The sequence below is a fragment of the Rattus norvegicus genome, chromosome 9 (assembly GCF_036323735.1).
Source record: "Rattus norvegicus strain BN/NHsdMcwi chromosome 9, GRCr8, whole genome shotgun sequence".
Taxonomy (NCBI): domain Eukaryota; kingdom Metazoa; phylum Chordata; class Mammalia; order Rodentia; family Muridae; genus Rattus; species Rattus norvegicus.
Genome location: NC_086027.1, coordinates 88,093,775 through 88,111,246, shown reverse-complemented (window position 1 = coordinate 88,111,246; position 17,472 = coordinate 88,093,775). Strand labels below are relative to the sequence as shown.

The following is a 17,472-nucleotide window of genomic DNA, read 5'->3' as shown; positions in this document are numbered from 1 at the left end:
CCTTTGATCTCCTTAAGTTGCCTTATTGCTCTGAGACTTCAAGTACTATATTGAATAGGTATGTCTTATTTCTTCTTATTATTATATTTTTGAATTTGTTGGAATTGCTTTGCACTTACGTTTAAGTTGTTGTTGGATATGGGCTTACAGTAATCTGACCTTATTATGCTGAGGTGGTGTCTTTGAATAGCTAATCTATCCAAAACTATCGTCATAAAGAGGTGGACAATATTGCTTGTAATGTGATGCTCATGTAGTTTTTAACTTTTTAGTTTGTTTCCATAATATTTTTACTGGTTTATGTATGGGATAGAACCTACTTGTTTATGGTGAGTGATCGTTATTATTTGTTCGTGGATCCTCTTTGAAACTACGTTATTGAGAATTTTCCATCTGTGTTTATTGGGGGAAATTGATCTGTAACACTTTCTTTTTTGAGTCTTCATATAGTTTTGCTGTCAAGATAACTGTAGCTTTGTAAATGAATTGAACAATGTCCCTTCTATTTCCATTTTGTCATTTGAGTAGTACTGGCACTAACTGTTTTGTGAAAATGTGGTAGAGGTATGTGTTAAAACCATGTCGCCCCGGGCCTTTGGGGCTTGGTAGACTTTTAATTATGCTTATATTTCATCATAGATTATAGGTCTGTTTACACTGCTTACCTCATCTTAATTTAACGTTGCTAAGTGGTATGGATTGTTAAAATTATTTATTATCTATCATTATTATTTTTCAATTTGTTGGAGTACAGGCTTTGAAAGTGTGTCCTTATGAGGCTTTGATTTCCTTAGTGTCTGTTGTTATGTCCCCCTTTTTCCTATAATTCTGTTAATGTGGATATTCTCGGTCCTCCTGTTAGATAATTTAGATAAGGATTTTTCAATCTTGCTGATTTTCTCAAAGAACCAACTCCGTTTCATTGTTTGTATTGTATTGTATTGTATTGTATTGCATTGTATTGTTGTTGTTATTGTTTCTATTTCTTTTATTTTAGCCATGAGTTTTATTATTTCGTACTGTCTACTCCTCTTGGTTGTGGTCACCTTTTTTGCTTTAGAGCTTTCAGGTAGGCTCTTAAATTACTAGTATGAGATCTCTCCATTTTTTAAAATATAGGCACTTAATGCTATGAAGTTGTCTTTTAGTGCTGCGTTCATTGTGTCTCAGAAGTATGCTGTATATTCATTTTCAATAAATTATAAAAGGTCTTTAATTTCTTAATTTCTGTTTTCAGCCATTTTTCATTCAGTAAAGAGTTCTTCAGTTTCCATGAGTTTGTACGTTTTCTGTTCTATTTGTTATTGATGATATACAATTTTAATATCTGGTAGTCTAATATTGGAGGGTGTTCTTTCAATTTTCTTGTTTCTGTTAAGACTTGCTTTCTGATAAAGTGTATGGTCGATTTTATAAAAATTGATTTATCTTTGAGGTGATGAGAAGAAGGTATATTCTTTCGTGTTTGGGTCAAATGTTCTCTAAATATCTGTTATGTCCATTTGGTTCATAATGTCATTTAGCTCCAGCATTTCCCTGTTTAGTTTTTGTCTTGATGACCTGTCGTGGTGAGAGTTGGGTACTGAATCCCATTATTAGTGTGTGGAGGTCAACAATGGAAGAAAGTGAATAAAATTGTTCAATACCTAAAAGTGGAAATAAAATCAATAAAGAAAACCAAAACTGAAGAAAATACGGAAATGAAAAATTTAGAGCCTCTTACAGAAACCTGAGAGGCAAGTTTCACTAATGGAATACAAGAAATGGAAGACAGACCTCAGGTACTAAAAATGGCATAGAAGAAATGGAGACATCGTTGAAAAAAAAGAAAAACAAAAACAAAGCATCCAGAAAATCTGGGATGCTATTAAAAGACCAGTATAAGAGGAATAGGAATGGAGAAAGAAAAAGAAACTCATATCAAAGACACAGAAAATATTTTCAACAAAATTAGAGAAGATTTCCCTAACCTAAAGAAGGAGATGCCGGCAGCAGCTCTCTGCTCCCAGACCCGGTGAGAGAGAGACCCAATCACCTGGTCAGGTGGGCACTCCGGAGGCTGCAGAGCGGAAGAGACCACCAACACTGCTCACCCCTGCCCACATCCCTGGCCCAAGAGGAAACTGTATAAGGCCTCTGGGCTCCCGTGGGGGAGGGCCCAGGAGCGGCAGGACCCCTGCGCCTGAGACACCGCCGGAACCTGAAAGAAACAGACCGGATAAACAGTTCTCTGCACCCAAATCCCGTGGGATGGAGAGCTAAACCTTCAGAGAGGCAGACAAGTCTGGGAAACCAGAAGAGACTGCTCCCTGCACACACATCTCGGACGCCAGAGGAAAAAGCCAAAGACCATCTGGAACCCTGGTGCACTGAAGCTCCCGGAAGGGGCGGCACAGGTCTTCCTGATTGCTGCCGCTGCAGAGAGCCCGTGGGCAGCATCCCATGAGCGAACTTGAGCCTCAGGACCACAGGTAAGACCAAATTTTCGGCTGCAAGAAAGCTGCCTGGTGAACTCAAGACACAGGCCCACAGGAACAGCTGAAGACCTGTAGAGAGGAAAAACTACACGCCCGAAAGCAGAACACTCTGTCCCGATAACTGACTGAAAGAGAGGAAAACAGGTCTACAGCACTCCTGACACACAGGCTTATAGGACAGTCTAGCCACTGTCAGAAATAGCAGAACAAAGTAACACTAGAGATAATCTGATGGCGAGAGGCAAGCGCAGGAACCCAAGCAACAGAAACCAAGACTACATGGCATCATCGGAGCCCAATTCTCCCACCAAAGCAAACACGGAATATCCAAACACACCAGAAAAGCAAGATCTAGTTTCAAAATCATATTTGATCATGATGCTGGAGGACTTCAAGAAAGACATGAACACACTTAGGGAAGCACAGGAAAACATTAATAAACAAGTAAAAGCCTACAGAGAGGAATCGCAAAAATCCCTGAAAGAATTCCAGGAAAACACAAACAAACAGTTGAAGGAATTAAAAATGGAAATAGAAGCAATCAAGAAAGAACACATGGAAACAACCCTGGATATAGAAAACCAAAAGAAGAGACAAGGAGCTGTAGATACAAGCTTCACCAACAGAATACAAGAGATGGAAGAGAGAATCTCAGGAGCAGAAGATTCCATAGAAATCATTGACTCAACTGTCAAAGATAATGTAAAGCGGAAAAAGCTACTGGTCCAAAACATACAGGAAATCCAGGACTCAATGAGAAGATCAAACCTAAGGATAATAGGTATAGAAGAGAGTGAAGACTCCCAGCTCAAAGGACCAGTAAATATCTTCAACAAAATCATAGAAGAAAACTTCCCTAACCTAAAAAAAGAGATACCCATAGGCATACAAGAAGCCTACAGAACTCCAAATAGATTGGACCAGAAAAGAAACACCTCCCGTCACATAATTGTCAAAACACCAAACGCACAAAATAAAGAAAGAATATTAAAAGCAGTAAGGGAAAAAGGTCAAGTAACATATAAAGGGAGACCTATCAGAATCACACCAGACTTCTCGCCAGAAACTATGAAGGCCAGAAGATCCTGGACTGATGTTATACAGACCCTAAGAGAACACAAATGCCAGCCCAGGTTACTATATCCAGCAAAACTCTCAATTAACATTGATGGAGAAACCAAGATATTCCATGACAAAACCAAATTTACACAATATCTTTCTACAAATCCAGCACTACAAAGGATAATAAATGGTAAAGCCCAACATAAGGAGGCAAGCTATACCCTAGAAGAAGCAAGAAACTAATCGTCTTGGCAACAAAACAAAGAGAATGAAAGCACACAAACATAACCTCACATCCAAATATGAATATAAAGGGAAACAATAATCACTATTCCTTAATATCTCTCAATATCAATGGCCTCAACTCCCCAATAAAAAGACATAGATTAACAAACTGGATACGCAACGAAGACCCTGCATTCTGCTGCCTACAGGAAACACACCTCAGAGACAAAGACAGACACTACCTCAGAGTGAAAGGCTGGAAAACAACTTTCCAAGCAAATGGTCAGAAGAAGCAAGCTGGAGTAGCCATTCTAATATCAAATAAAATCAATTTCCAACTAAAAGTCATCAAAAAAGATAAGGAAGGACACTTCATATTCATCAAAGGAAAAATCCACCAAGATGAACTCTCAATCCTCAATATCTATGCCCCAAATACAAGGGCACCTACATACATAAAAGAAACCTTACTAAAGCTCAAAACACACATTGCACCTCACACAATAATAGTGGGAGATTTCAACACCCCACTCTCATCAATGGACAGATCATGGAAACAGAAATTAAACAGTGATGTCGACAGACTAAGAGAAGTCATGAGCCAAATGGACTTAACGGATATTTATAGAACATTCTATCCTAAAGCAAAAGGATATACCTTCTTCTCAGCTCCTCATGGTACTTTCTCCAAAATTGACCATATAATTGGTCAAAAAACGGGCCTCAACAGGTACAGAAAGATAGAAATAATCCCATGCGTGCTATCGGACCACCACGGCCTAAAACTGGTCTTCAATAACAATAAGGGAAGAATGCCCACATATACGTGGAAATTGAACAATGCTCTACTCAATGATAACCTGGTCAAGGAAGAAATAAAGAAAGAAATTAAAAACTTTTTAGAATTTAATGAAAATGAAGATACAACATACTCAAACTTATGGGACACAATGAAAGCTGTGCTAAGAGGAAAACTCATAGCGCTGAGTGCCTGCAGAAAGAAACAGGAAAGAGCATATGTCAGCAGCTTGACAGCACACCTAAAAGCTCTAGAACAAAAAGAAGCAAATACACCCAGGAGGAGTAGAAGGCAGGAAATAATCAAACTCAGAGCTGAAATCAACCAAGTAGAAACAAAAAGGACCATAGAAAGAATCAACAGAACCAAAAGTTGGTTCTTTGAGAAAATCAACAAGATAGATAAACCCTTAGCCAGACTAACGAGAGGACACAGAGAGTGCGTCCAAATTAACAAAATCAGAAATGAAAAGGGAGACATAACTACAGATTCAGAGGAAATTCAAAAAATCATCAGATCTTACTATAAAAACCTATATTCAACAAAATTTGAAAATCTTCAGGAAATGGACAATTTCCTAGACAGATACCAGGTATCGAAGTTAAATCAGGAACAGATAAACCAGTTAAACAACCCCATAACTCCTAAGGAAATAGAAGCAGTCATTAAAGGTCTCCCAACCAAAAAGAGCCCAGGTCCAGACGGGTTTAGTGCAGAATTCTATCAAACCTTCATAGAAGACCTCATACCAATATTATCCAAACTGTTCCACAAAATTGAAACAGATGGAGCCCTACCGAATTCCTTCTACGAAGCCACAATTACTCTTATACCTAAACCACACAAAGACACAACAAAGAAAGAGAACTTCAGACCAATTTCCCTTATGAATATCGACGCAAAAATACTCAATAAAATTCTGGCAAACCGAATTCAAGAGCACATCAAAACAATCATCCACCGTGATCAAGTAGGCTTCATCCCTGGCATGCAGGGATGGTTTAATATACGGAAAACCATCAACGTGATCCATTATATAAACAAACTGAAAGAACAGAACCACATGATCATTTCATTAGATGCTGAGAAAGCATTTGACAAAATTCAACACCCCTTCATGATAAAAGTCCTGGAAAGAATAGGAATTCAAGGCCCATACCTAAACATAGTAAAAGCCATATACAGCAAACCAGTTGGTAACATTAAACTAAATGGAGAGAAACTTGAAGCAATCCCACTAAAATCAGGGACTAGACAAGGCTGCCCACTCTCTCCCTACTTATTCAATATAGTTCTTGAAGTTCTAGCCAGAGCAATCAGACAACAAAAGGAGATCAAGGGGATACAGATCGGAAAAGAAGAGGTCAAAATATCACTATTTGCAGATGACATGATAGTATATTTAAGTGATCCCAAAAGTTCCACCAGAGAACTACTAAAGCTGATAAACAACTTCAGCAAAGTGGCTGGGTATAAAATTAACTCAAATAAATCAGTTGCCTTCCTCTATACAAAAGAGATACAAGCCGAGAGAGAAATTAGGGAAACGACACCCTTCATAATAGACCCAAATAATATAAAGTACCTCGGTGTGACTTTAACCAAGCAAGTAAAAGATCTGTACAATAAGAACTTCAAGACACTGAGGAAAGAAATTGAAGAAGACCTCAGAAGATGGAAAGATCTCCCATGCTCATGGATTGGCAGGATTAATATAGTAAAAATGGCCATTTTACCAAAAGCAATCTACAGATTCAATGCAATCCCCATCAAAATACCAATCCAATTCTTCAAAGAGTTAGACAGAACAATTTGCAAATTCATCTGGAATAACAAAAAACCCAGGATAGCTAAAGCTATCCTCAACAATAAAAGGACTTCAGGGGGAATCACTATCCCTGAACTCAAGCAGTATTACAGAGCAATAGTGATAAAAACTGCATGGTATTGGTACAGAGACAGACAGATAGACCAATGGAATAGAATTGAAGACCCAGAAATGAACCCACACACCTATGGTCACTTGATTTTTGACAAAGGAGCCAAAACCATCCAATGGAAAAAAGATAGCATTTTCAGCAAATGGTGCTGGTTCAACTGGAGGGCAACATGTAGAAGAATGCAGATCGATCCATGCTTATCACCCTGTACAAAGCTTAAGTCCAAGTGGATCAAGGACCTCCACATCAAACCAGACACACTCAAACTAATAGAAGAAAAACTAGGGAAGCATCTGGAACACATGGGCACTGGAAAAAATTTCCTGAACAAAACACCAATGGCTTATGCTCTAAGATCAAGAATCGACAAATGGGATCTCATAAAACTGCAAAGCTTCTGTAAGGCAAAGGACACTGTGGTTAGGACAAAACGGCAACCAACAGATTGGGAAAAGATCTTTACCAATCCTACAACAGATAGAGGCCTTATATCCAAAATATACAAAGAACTCAAGAAGTTAGACCGCAGGGAAACAAATAACCCTATTAAAAAATGGGGTTCAGAGCTAAACAAAGAATTCACAGCTGAGGAATGCCGAATGGCTGAGAAACACCTAAAGAAATGTTCAACATCTTTAGTCATAAGGGAAATGCAAATCAAAACAACCCTGAGATTTCACCTCACACCAGTGAGAATGGCTAAGATCAAAAACTCAGGTGACAGCAGATGCTGGCGAGGATGTGGAGAAAGAGGAACACTCCTCCATTGTTGGTGGGATTGCAGACTGGTAAAACCATTCTGGAAATCAGTCTGGAGGTTCCTCAGAAAATTGGACATTGAACTGCCTGAGGATCCAGCTATACCTCTCTTGGGCATATACCCATAAGATGCCTCAACATATAAAAGAGACACGTGCTCCACTATGTTCATCGCAGCCTTATTTATAATAGCCAGAAACTGGAAAGAACCCAGATGCCCTTCAACAGAGGAATGGATACAGAAAATGTGGTACATCTACACAATGGAATATTACTCAGCTATCAAAAACAACGAGTTTATGAAATTCGTAGGCAAATGGTTGGAACTGGAAAATATCATCCTGAGTGAGCTAACCCAATCACAGAAAGACATACATGGTATGCACTCATTGATAAGTGGCTATTAGCCCAAATGCTTGAATTACCCTAGATCCCTAGAACAAACGAAACTCAAAACGGATGATCAAAATGTGAATGCTTCACTCCTTCTTTAAATGAGGAAAAAGAATACCCTTGGCAGGGAAGGGAGAGGCAAAGATTAAAACAGAGACTGAACGAACACCCATTCAGAGCCTGCCCCACATGTGGCCCATACATATACAGCCACCCAATTAGACAAGATGGATGAAGCAAAGAAGTGCAGACCGACAGGAGCCGGATGTAGATCTCTCCTGAGAGACACAGCCAGAATACAGCAAATACAGAGGTGAATGCCAGCAGCAAACCACTGAACTGAGAATAGGTCCCCTATTGAAGGAATCAGAGAAAGAACTGGAAGAGCTTGAAGGGGCTCGAGACCCCAAAAGTACAACAATACCAAGCAATCAGAGCTTCCAGGGACTAAGCCACTACCTAAAGACTATACATGGACTGACCCTGGACTCTGACCCCATAGGTAGCAATGAATATCCTAGTAAGAGCACCAGTGGAAGGGGAAGCCCTGGGTCCTGCTAAGACTGAACCCCCAGTGAACTAGTCTATGGGGGGAGGGCGGCAATGGGGGGAGGGTTGGGAGGGGAACACCCATAAGGAAAAGGAGGGGGGAGGGGGATGTCTGCCCGGAAACCGGGAAAGGGAATAACACTCGAAATGTATATAAGAAATACTCAAGTTAATAAAAAAAAAAAATAAAAAAAAAAAAAGAAGGAGATGCCTACCAAGATAAAAGAATAATACAGAATACCAAGTAGATTGGACCAAGAAAGAAAATTTCCTTGCCATAGAATAATCAAAAGACTAAATGCACAGAACAAAGAAAAACTATTAAAAGCCGTAAGGGTGAAAAAAAGACCCAAGTAACCTATAAAGGCAGACCTAGTAGAATTACACCTGAGTTCTTAATAGAGACTCTAAAAGCCAGAAGGGTCCAGATAGATGTGCTGCAGACTCAAAAGAAACCATAGATACAAGCTCTAACTACTATACTCAGCAAGACCTTCAACCACAATAGATGTAGAAAATAATATATTCCATGATAAAGCCGAGTTCAAGCAATAGCTACTTATAAATCTAGCCCCACTGAAGGTTCTAGAAGGAAAACTCCAACCTAAAAGATTAACCACACCCAAGAAAATTCAGGGACTCATTAATCCTAGACCAGCAAGTCAAAAGGGTGGAAACACACACACACACACACACACACACACACACACACACAGCAACAACAAATAAACAGAAATTAAGTGTTCATTGATTACTTTCATCATTGAAGTTCTCAATTCCCCAGTAAAAAGACAAGACTTACAGAATGAAAATGAAAACAGATTCATCCTTCTACAGTATCCAAGAAACACACCTTACTATCAAGAAAAATTTCTCCAGGTAAAAAGATGATAAAAGTATTTCAAGTGAATGGGCCTATCAAGCCATTGTAATATCTGACAAAATAGACTTCAAAACTAATCAGAGGAGAAAGGGAAGAGCGAGCACTACATGCTCATTAAAGGAAAAATCCAGGGAATGGAAATTCTTAACGTCTGTACACCAAATACAAGGACACTCCAGTTCATCACAGATAGATTATCTTAGACAAAAGTGGGCCAGATATACTCATAAGAATCTTTCAGTGTGGAAGAAGAAAGCAGAGGAGGGTAATACAGTGCAATGTGAGACCAATCAACTAGCTATTGTTCTATCTATCTATCTATCTATCTATCTATCTATCTATCTATCTATCTATCTATCTATCTATCTATCTCATCCTATCTTGGGTGTGGTATGCTCTCATACAATACATCCCAACAAAAGTTGCTCCTCCCTCCACTTTTCTTGGCCCCCATCCTACCTCTCGTTTCCCTCATAGCTACTCCTCTGTTCTTCAAAAAAGATCAGGCCTCCCAGGGATATCAATCAAATATAGCATAACAAGTTTCAATAAGACTAGGCAATAAGACTAAGTCTTTCATATCAGGACTGGGAGAGGCATCACAGTAGGAGGAAAAGAATGCCAAGAACTGGTGAAAGAGTATAAGATACCCCTACTCCCTCTATTAGGAGTCCCAATTTAATAGCAATAACACATATGCAGAGGAACCAGCACAGACATATGCAGGCTCTCGTGTTCTATGAAGACAGAGAAAGGGTACATAAATCAAAGAATAAACTAATTTTCTCCACACTATAGGTGCCAAGGAAATTTTTTCCTCTGGTACCTTCAGAAAGGATTGCTACTATGTAAACACATTGATTGCAGCTTTGATGAGACATTACAGAATTCTCATTCCTAAAACTGGAGACTAATAAATGTGCATTGTTTTAAAATGTAAACGCTATGATTAGCTGTTATAACAGCTATTTAAACTACTGTATTCTTTCTTAGCTTATAAGCAGGACAAATATCCCATCTTAAAACTGTGCACTTCCCTCTACTTTAGATGGGATGGTGTCAAGGATAGGGATTCCAACAAAAATTTTCTCTTCTTTTATCTCCTTTCTTCTAAGACATCTCCTTTTGTAATCTCCTCGAGAGGATATGGAAAGAAAAGGTTAGTCTGAGATAATGGTTAGACTACCAGAGTCCACCTCACTACATCTTGGTATGTCCTAGAGAGTAGGCTTGACCCACATTATTTGAAACTCTTCTTACAGTGTAGAGTTACCTGAAGATCTCAAGGATCATTTTGCCTCTCTGTGTCTGCTCCCATGAAAACAGGATGAGTTCAGCCACATGCTGTTAGATGTACATAATGGAGTGGTGGGGTGCATGATGAAGCCCCTTACTCGATAGTACATATGAGACCTAGAGCTCAGGCACAGGTTTTAAGCAGCTCTTTCTTGCTATTGGTCAGTTGTTTGCATTTCTCATGAATATTAGTATATACTTTTGAAAGTCTAATACTACAGTGATATGATAATTTAAAGAGAAGTACTTTACGTATTTCCCAAGAAATAACATTCACTGGTTGGTACTGGATGGTAGCTGCCTGACAGCTCAGTGGGCAGGAAGCTGGTTGGGAATTTGCTCCTTAGTATCATGATTCTCGTGTTTATCTCAAGCACAATTCTACTTCAGCTGGGCTCTGTGTTTGGGATGCAAACTTGGGGGTGTGAATATGACTAGGTCTTAGTTGTAGCTTATGCTCCATTTTGAAGACTCTCATCTCTTCCATCAGTGTTCCTCTGAGGTGCAAGGATGAATCAGCTTATTTGTGATTGCCACTCTCTCCACCTCCAGTAGACAATTTGGTTTGAGCATCCCTGCTCTGTTACATTGGCTATGACTCACCCCTCCACTCTTCAGCCCTCACAATTCTGCTGACAGCCTGGATTGCTTTCATCTCCTTTCCTGCTCCCTTATCTTCTGGTGGAGGCATAGAGCTATGCACTTTTTGTCTGTTGTTGTTTTGGAAAGTGGTTCCGGGAAGGAGTAGATAAATGTATATGATCAGTGGGCCTTATTTATCCACAAATCACTTTTGCTTTTGAAAATCCTTTAGCCTGTGTATAACTATTATATTACCTGCAGAGAACTGTGTACACATAACAATTCTGCCTCACTGGGTCAAAAAAAATGCCATTTCTCTACTTTTGAATTCCTTAAGAAAAGTCCTTAATCGAATACTTCAAAAAGAAAAATCTATAAGACTACATGCTCTCAGTAGCAATTTGGGTAAATAGCAAGTGTGACCTCCATTGGGTTTGGTTGCAGCACCTGGTTGCCATGGTAACAGGCGCTATAAAAAACGAAGCAACTTAATACTAAAATACAATATCCTCTTCAGCACTGAACATTTATAGTGTTCAAATATTTTTCATGGCTGATAGGTCTCCTTTCTAAGGAGCATATATTTGCTTCCGGCTGTTAAAATGACTTAAAATGGATTTTTGCTTTTTGACAAGTATATTTCTAAAAGTCATCAAAACTAAAATCTTTCAGAGCTTGATATCAGTTTACTTTCAAATATTATCTCTTGTCACAAAAAAGAGATATTGACATTTTAATTAATTTTTATTTATCTGGGCATTTGTGTATGTACCTGTATGTACTTAAGCATAGCATCTGCATGTAGGTGTTGGTAGAGGCCAGAATTGGCTGTTGGATACTTGAATTGGAGTTATGGGCAGTTGTGAGCAGACATGTGGGTATGTGCAATTGAACCCCAAAACTGTGCAAGAGCTATAATTGTTTTTAATCATGGAGTCATCTCCCTAGCCCTAAAATTGATATCTTAAAGAAATGTTTTAGCTTAGATTAAGTAATTCACTAAATAAGGACCTCTGATCATTTCTGCACACTTATTTATACTTTAATATTAACACGTGATAGTATTCAAAGTACATATAGCTTGTGTTATCAACAGATGGAAACAGATGAAAATCTGAGACTCTCAAGATTCTCAATGACACTGTTGTCATAAACCAGCCAATTCCTTTTCTCCAAGTATTTCTTTTCTGTATTGATAGAAAGATCCCAGAAAGTTCTGATGTGATGCTTCATTATAAAAGTGCAGCAAAATTGAATAAATACACAGGAAAGCAGAATGAGTTTTGAGACACAGGAAGAAAATGTAATTCTATGGGTAGTTTAGTTCTTGTTTTGCTTTTAAGTTCATAGGGGCTGAGAGGAAGTCATAGATCAGAAAAACAAATCCACGACTGGTTAAAGCTTCTCTGTAGCTTTCTCAGACACTTAGGAAATAAGTATCTTTATAGACAGCCTATTGTTTACCCCAAAAAAGAGCAGAAGAAAAGTCACTGTTATTGAACTCCCTCTGGTAGGGAATTGAACAATGATGGTAACTTAAAACTGTTATCGTCGGACCCCCAAACCACATTGAATGTAAACAGTCAGTACATTGACAATAAGATGCATTCTTCCATTTTCTATTTGGATCACTTCTCCGAATCCACACAAGGGAAACAGGTGAACATAGAATATTTATTCAGAGCTTGGACGAGAACTCACTGGGTAAAGCATTTTCTATGCAAATACGAGGACTTGAGTTCAAATTCCAAGACCCAAGTAAACCCAGATGGAATACTGAATATCTGCAGTACCATTGTTTTTGTGGCAATATGGGAGGGAGGACAAGAACTTCTGCAGAAGCCCATGGGCCACTTAGTCTGGTGCATGTATCAGCAAACAGTAAAGAAACCTTACCTCAATCAACATAAGTAGCCATAAGATAAAAGAAAATTTATTCATTTGTTTTTCAGGTACTCAAAGAGCTGAGTCAGAAGCACATTGATAATTGTATTGCTTAGTGCCTTTCCAAAAATATCTAGAATGATCTACCCACTCAGTCATCAAGAGTGCCCTTATGGAGGATGTAGGCATCCTGTCAAGTGAGGCTGTGGTGCTGAGGAGTAGGGCTGATGTGCTCCATCACCACTCCAGCTCTTGTGAATGGACATCTTCTGCTCTCTCATGTACTTGGAGGCAAGTTTCACTGCTGTCAACATCTCCACACCCCCAGCCAACAGAATTTTGCTCTTGTCTCTTGACTTTGTGTAAAAACAACATTGATTATGTGCATGCATTAACCTTTATTGAAGGGAGTTCTGAGATAGAATAGAAACCTACACAGATGATCAGCCAGCTTTGTGCATCTTCCACATGCTTTTGAAAATAGATTCTCAATGTAGCAAATAGGCTCAGGTTGGATACAAATTCTATATTTGGCTTTGAAAAGTATGACACTTAAACCCTAGTACAGGCTTCCTTAGAAAGTTATTGTCAGAAAATGTGGTACATTTAACTGAGAATGGGGTCCCCATTGGAGGAGTCAGAGAAAGGATTGAAAGAGCTGAAAGGGTTTGTAACCCCATAAGAACAACAATGCCAACCAACCAGAGCTCCCAGGGACTACACCACTACCCAAAGACTACACATGGACAGACCCATGGCTCCAGTTGTGTATGTAGCAGAGGATGGCCTTGTTGGGCACCAAAGGGAAGAGAAGCCCTTGGTTCTGCCAAGGATGGACCCCCCAGTGTAGAGGAATGTTAGGGCAGGGAAGTGGGAAGGGGTGGGTGGTTGGGGGGAAAACCCTCATAGAAGAAGGAAGAGTGGGTATGAGATAGGGGCTTTATGGATGGGAAACCAGGAAAGGAGATAACATTTGAAATGTAAATAAAAAAAATAGAATTGAAAAACAAGAAAGTTATTGTCTATGATAAGGGCAAGATTCAGAACCAATTTTAATTATATAGTTTCAAATTTAGAATTTTCATCAAGGTTTATTTATTCAATATTTATTGATTTCATTTTAGCATATACATGAGTGCCTGTATAGGATGTTTGTGGACCGTGTGCATACCCATTTTTCTAGATGTCAGAACAGGAGTTCAATTTCTATGTATGCAAGATCAAGAATGAAGACTTGAAGCTCATAATTACATAAGACTCACTCTTTTTCCAGCCCCAGATATAAATTATTCAATTTACCTTATACATAGAACTATCAATAAAATTTTCTATGATACCATTACCCTTTGCATACATGCTGTGTTGTTATTTTTAGCTTGGTTATTTTGTGAGACTCCTAATGGGAGTGGTAGATATTTCTGACTCGTTTGCCAGCTTATGGGTCTCTTTTTGTCCTACCAGGTTGCCTCATTCAGCCTTGATGTGAAGGTTTGTGCCTAGTCTTATTGTATCTTGTTATGCTATGTTTGGTTGATATCCCCGGAAGACCTGGTCTTTTCTGAAGGGAAATGGAGGAGCAGTGAATCGGGGTAGGGGGACAGTGGTGGAGGATAGGAGCAGGGGAGGCTGTGGTCAGGATGTATTACACGAGAAAAGAATAAATTTAAAAACAAAGCAAAAGAAAGAAAAGAAACAAGCAAAATATTAAAGCATTAGATTTTTTTCAGAAAATAAAACTACATTTTGAAATATATATTACTCCAATGGAAAAATGCACGTGTGTGGTAAATATTCAATAAATTATCTTGACTGCCTTTCAGATTCCAGGAGCAAAGACAATCTGTACTACTTTGATGTTTTCTGTTCACACAATGATGTCCTTTAAGATATTATTTGAGTCTGTCAATATAAATTAATTAAAACTTATGAAGTCCTTTATTTGATATCACTATGACTTGGTGACTTAATAAAACAAATTCCATCATATTTTGATAGACACACACAGAATCATATTATGTCAGAACTATGAAAAAATTGTTTTGATGAGAATCGAAAATTAGAGCACTCTCTTTATTTTTCTCCCTACTCTCAGTAAGGAAATTACTGAGGAGCATATAATTTAAAACGCTGACAAGAATTTCCATAACACAAGGGAGCCTCTGGAGGTGCTAATGTACCAGATGTGACTGAGCTTTGAATAACCTTCACTGCCTCTGAAGTCATGTGTGCTGGGGAATTTAAATACATTCTTCTCTGTGTGCCTCTTCATGCTCACCTTCATGTCTAAATAAAAACAACCGTCTCAATATTGACATTTGGTCAGAGAAATCTTCCTTGACAGTTATAACTAACTAGCAGTCTTTATCTCTTCCTAAGCCCTAATCCTCTGTGACAGGGTTGGCTGTGGCTTGATAAAAGGCATATTCCTTTAAAATAAAACTTTTTCCATTCCTTTAGTTCGTTGAGAAATTTTCCGTTTAGAAAGATTTCAGAGTTACTTTCTGCGACATCTACTTGGACTTTGAAACCACTCTGATCATAATATATTCTTTGGACTGAAACATATCTAATTTCCCCCAAACTAGTTTCTGCCTTCTGCATTAAAAATAATTTTACTGAAAAAAAAATCTTACACATGAAAATTATAGAGGCCTTTTTACTTCTTTTGTTGCTTCTTATATCAATTGTATTCACCAGGTTTCTCTTACAGCATGGGTACTCTACCTTCTTAATATAGTTTCTCATGTTATGGTGACCCAAAATCATAAAATTAATTTGGTTACTAATCCATAACTATAATTTTGCTAGTGAAGAATTCTAATTAAATATCTGATATTTCCAATGATTTTAGGCAACCCCTAGGAAAGAGCTATTCAGCCCCAATGAGTTGAGAATTTCTGTCTTAGAGGAACAGAATTGATAAAATAAATATTATATTAAAATAAGATTTATTATAGTGGTTTACCTCATCTACTTTAGTAGTTCAACAATAGCTGTCTTTACTCTGGAGATAGAGAACATGGTAGTTGGTCAGTTCTTGAGACTGGATATCTTTGTAGTCCAAATTGACTACTTAAGATCAGTGATTCCTAGAGAACCATATCTTTAGTCCATGTTGGAAGTCCAAGGAATCTGGACTCCACGAGGGAAGGACCCAGCAACATTGGCAACATCACCTACACTTAACTTGCACTTTCTCTTTTCAGCAACCCAATCAAGAAAATCCTTCACAGCTGTGCCTAGTGGCTTGCCTCTCTGTCGACTGTAGCTCCAATCAAACTGACAACCAAGATTAACTATGACATCAACTTCCTGTGTCAGGAGTCTTCCCAGCTAGCCACCTTCAAGGTGATGGATCAGGACTCTGATTTCCCTTGCCTTGTGGTACCTCGTGTCACATATACTTTCCTGATTGCTACATCAACGGGAGAAGAGTGGAGAGTTGAATATTAGCAACCCAGCATCCTCATCTGGCTGTCAATTTGCCATTCCACTCACATGGTATTGATCAGAGCTAGTAACATGTCTATGAGTAACTTCAAACCGGTAGAGAAATAGATTCAACATACATTCAAAAGCATGAACTGGCTATTTATTAGTAATATTTACTATATGATGCTTGTTCTATGTCATATGTAACACTGACCTCCTAATAACATGTGTTTGCTTATTTAATTCCTATCTGCTCATTATATAACCAAGTGTTTGAGTTCAGTGTCTTAATTTTGTTTTGATCTGGAGTTCTTACTAAGCCTAGCTTATAGCAAACAGTCAAAGAAATGGACAGGTAGAGATGGAGAGCAATCTAATAGGATTCAGACAGTGAGCCTTTTAAAACAGGAAGAGAAATACAACCCCTGACTTAACAATTGTTTATTTCTTTAGCCTGGAAGAGTTAGACAATTAAGCATTTATTGAGTACCTGTATTCCCAAGGCTTGCAAAATGGATTACATCAATATAATTACACCTCGGGTTTATAGTATCTGCCTGTACAGAAGATTATAAACTATGTGTATCTTGTCTTCTAATAATAAATTAACAATGATTATCTATTTCATGAAAGCTTCATTTTTTCCCCCAAGCAATTCACACCAGGACTCCTTTCAATAACCATCTCCCCAGGAGAACTTAAAATATGATTCAATTTCCACACAAGTTGCTAGGAATACATCCCTGGAGCCAACTGTGGTACAATCATGCTTTAGTTGTATGGAGGTTTTCCACAGCATGAAGCAATCCCACAAGAGTTCCAGAAGCCATCTTGATTATTCAGCATTTTATTTAATTTCATTTCTAAACTCCCCCTAGTGTCCAAAAAAAACCCCAAAGTCTATTGCTATTACTGGATCCGATAACTATAAATCTGAATATTTTTCATTCTTTTCTTTTTTAAAATGTATTTATTCACTCTACATCCAGATTATAGCCTCCTTCCTCCTCTTCTTCCTGTCCTACCCTCATATTCACCTTCCCAATATCCCTTCCCCTTCTCCTCAGAGAAGAGGGAAGACCCTATAGATACGAACCTGTTCCTGGCATATCAAGTCACATGAAGACTAAGTGCATTCTCTCCCACTGAGGTGAGATAAGGTAGCCCAGCTAGGGGAAATGTATCCAAAAG

The 17,472-nt window shown here is 38.4% G+C and overlaps 1 long non-coding RNA gene across 1 annotated transcript in view; it reads left to right on the top strand.

Annotated features, from left to right (window-relative positions):
• The window catches only part of LOC120094717 (uncharacterized), a 28,048-nt gene extending 14,646 nt beyond the window's left edge, over positions 1–13,402 (top strand). The window contains exon 3 of the long non-coding RNA XR_005489231.2: positions 12,918–13,402. This is a non-coding gene — a long non-coding RNA (uncharacterized LOC120094717). The remainder of the gene's footprint in view (positions 1–12,917) is intronic.
• Positions 13,403–17,472: the final 4,070 nt, after the last annotated feature.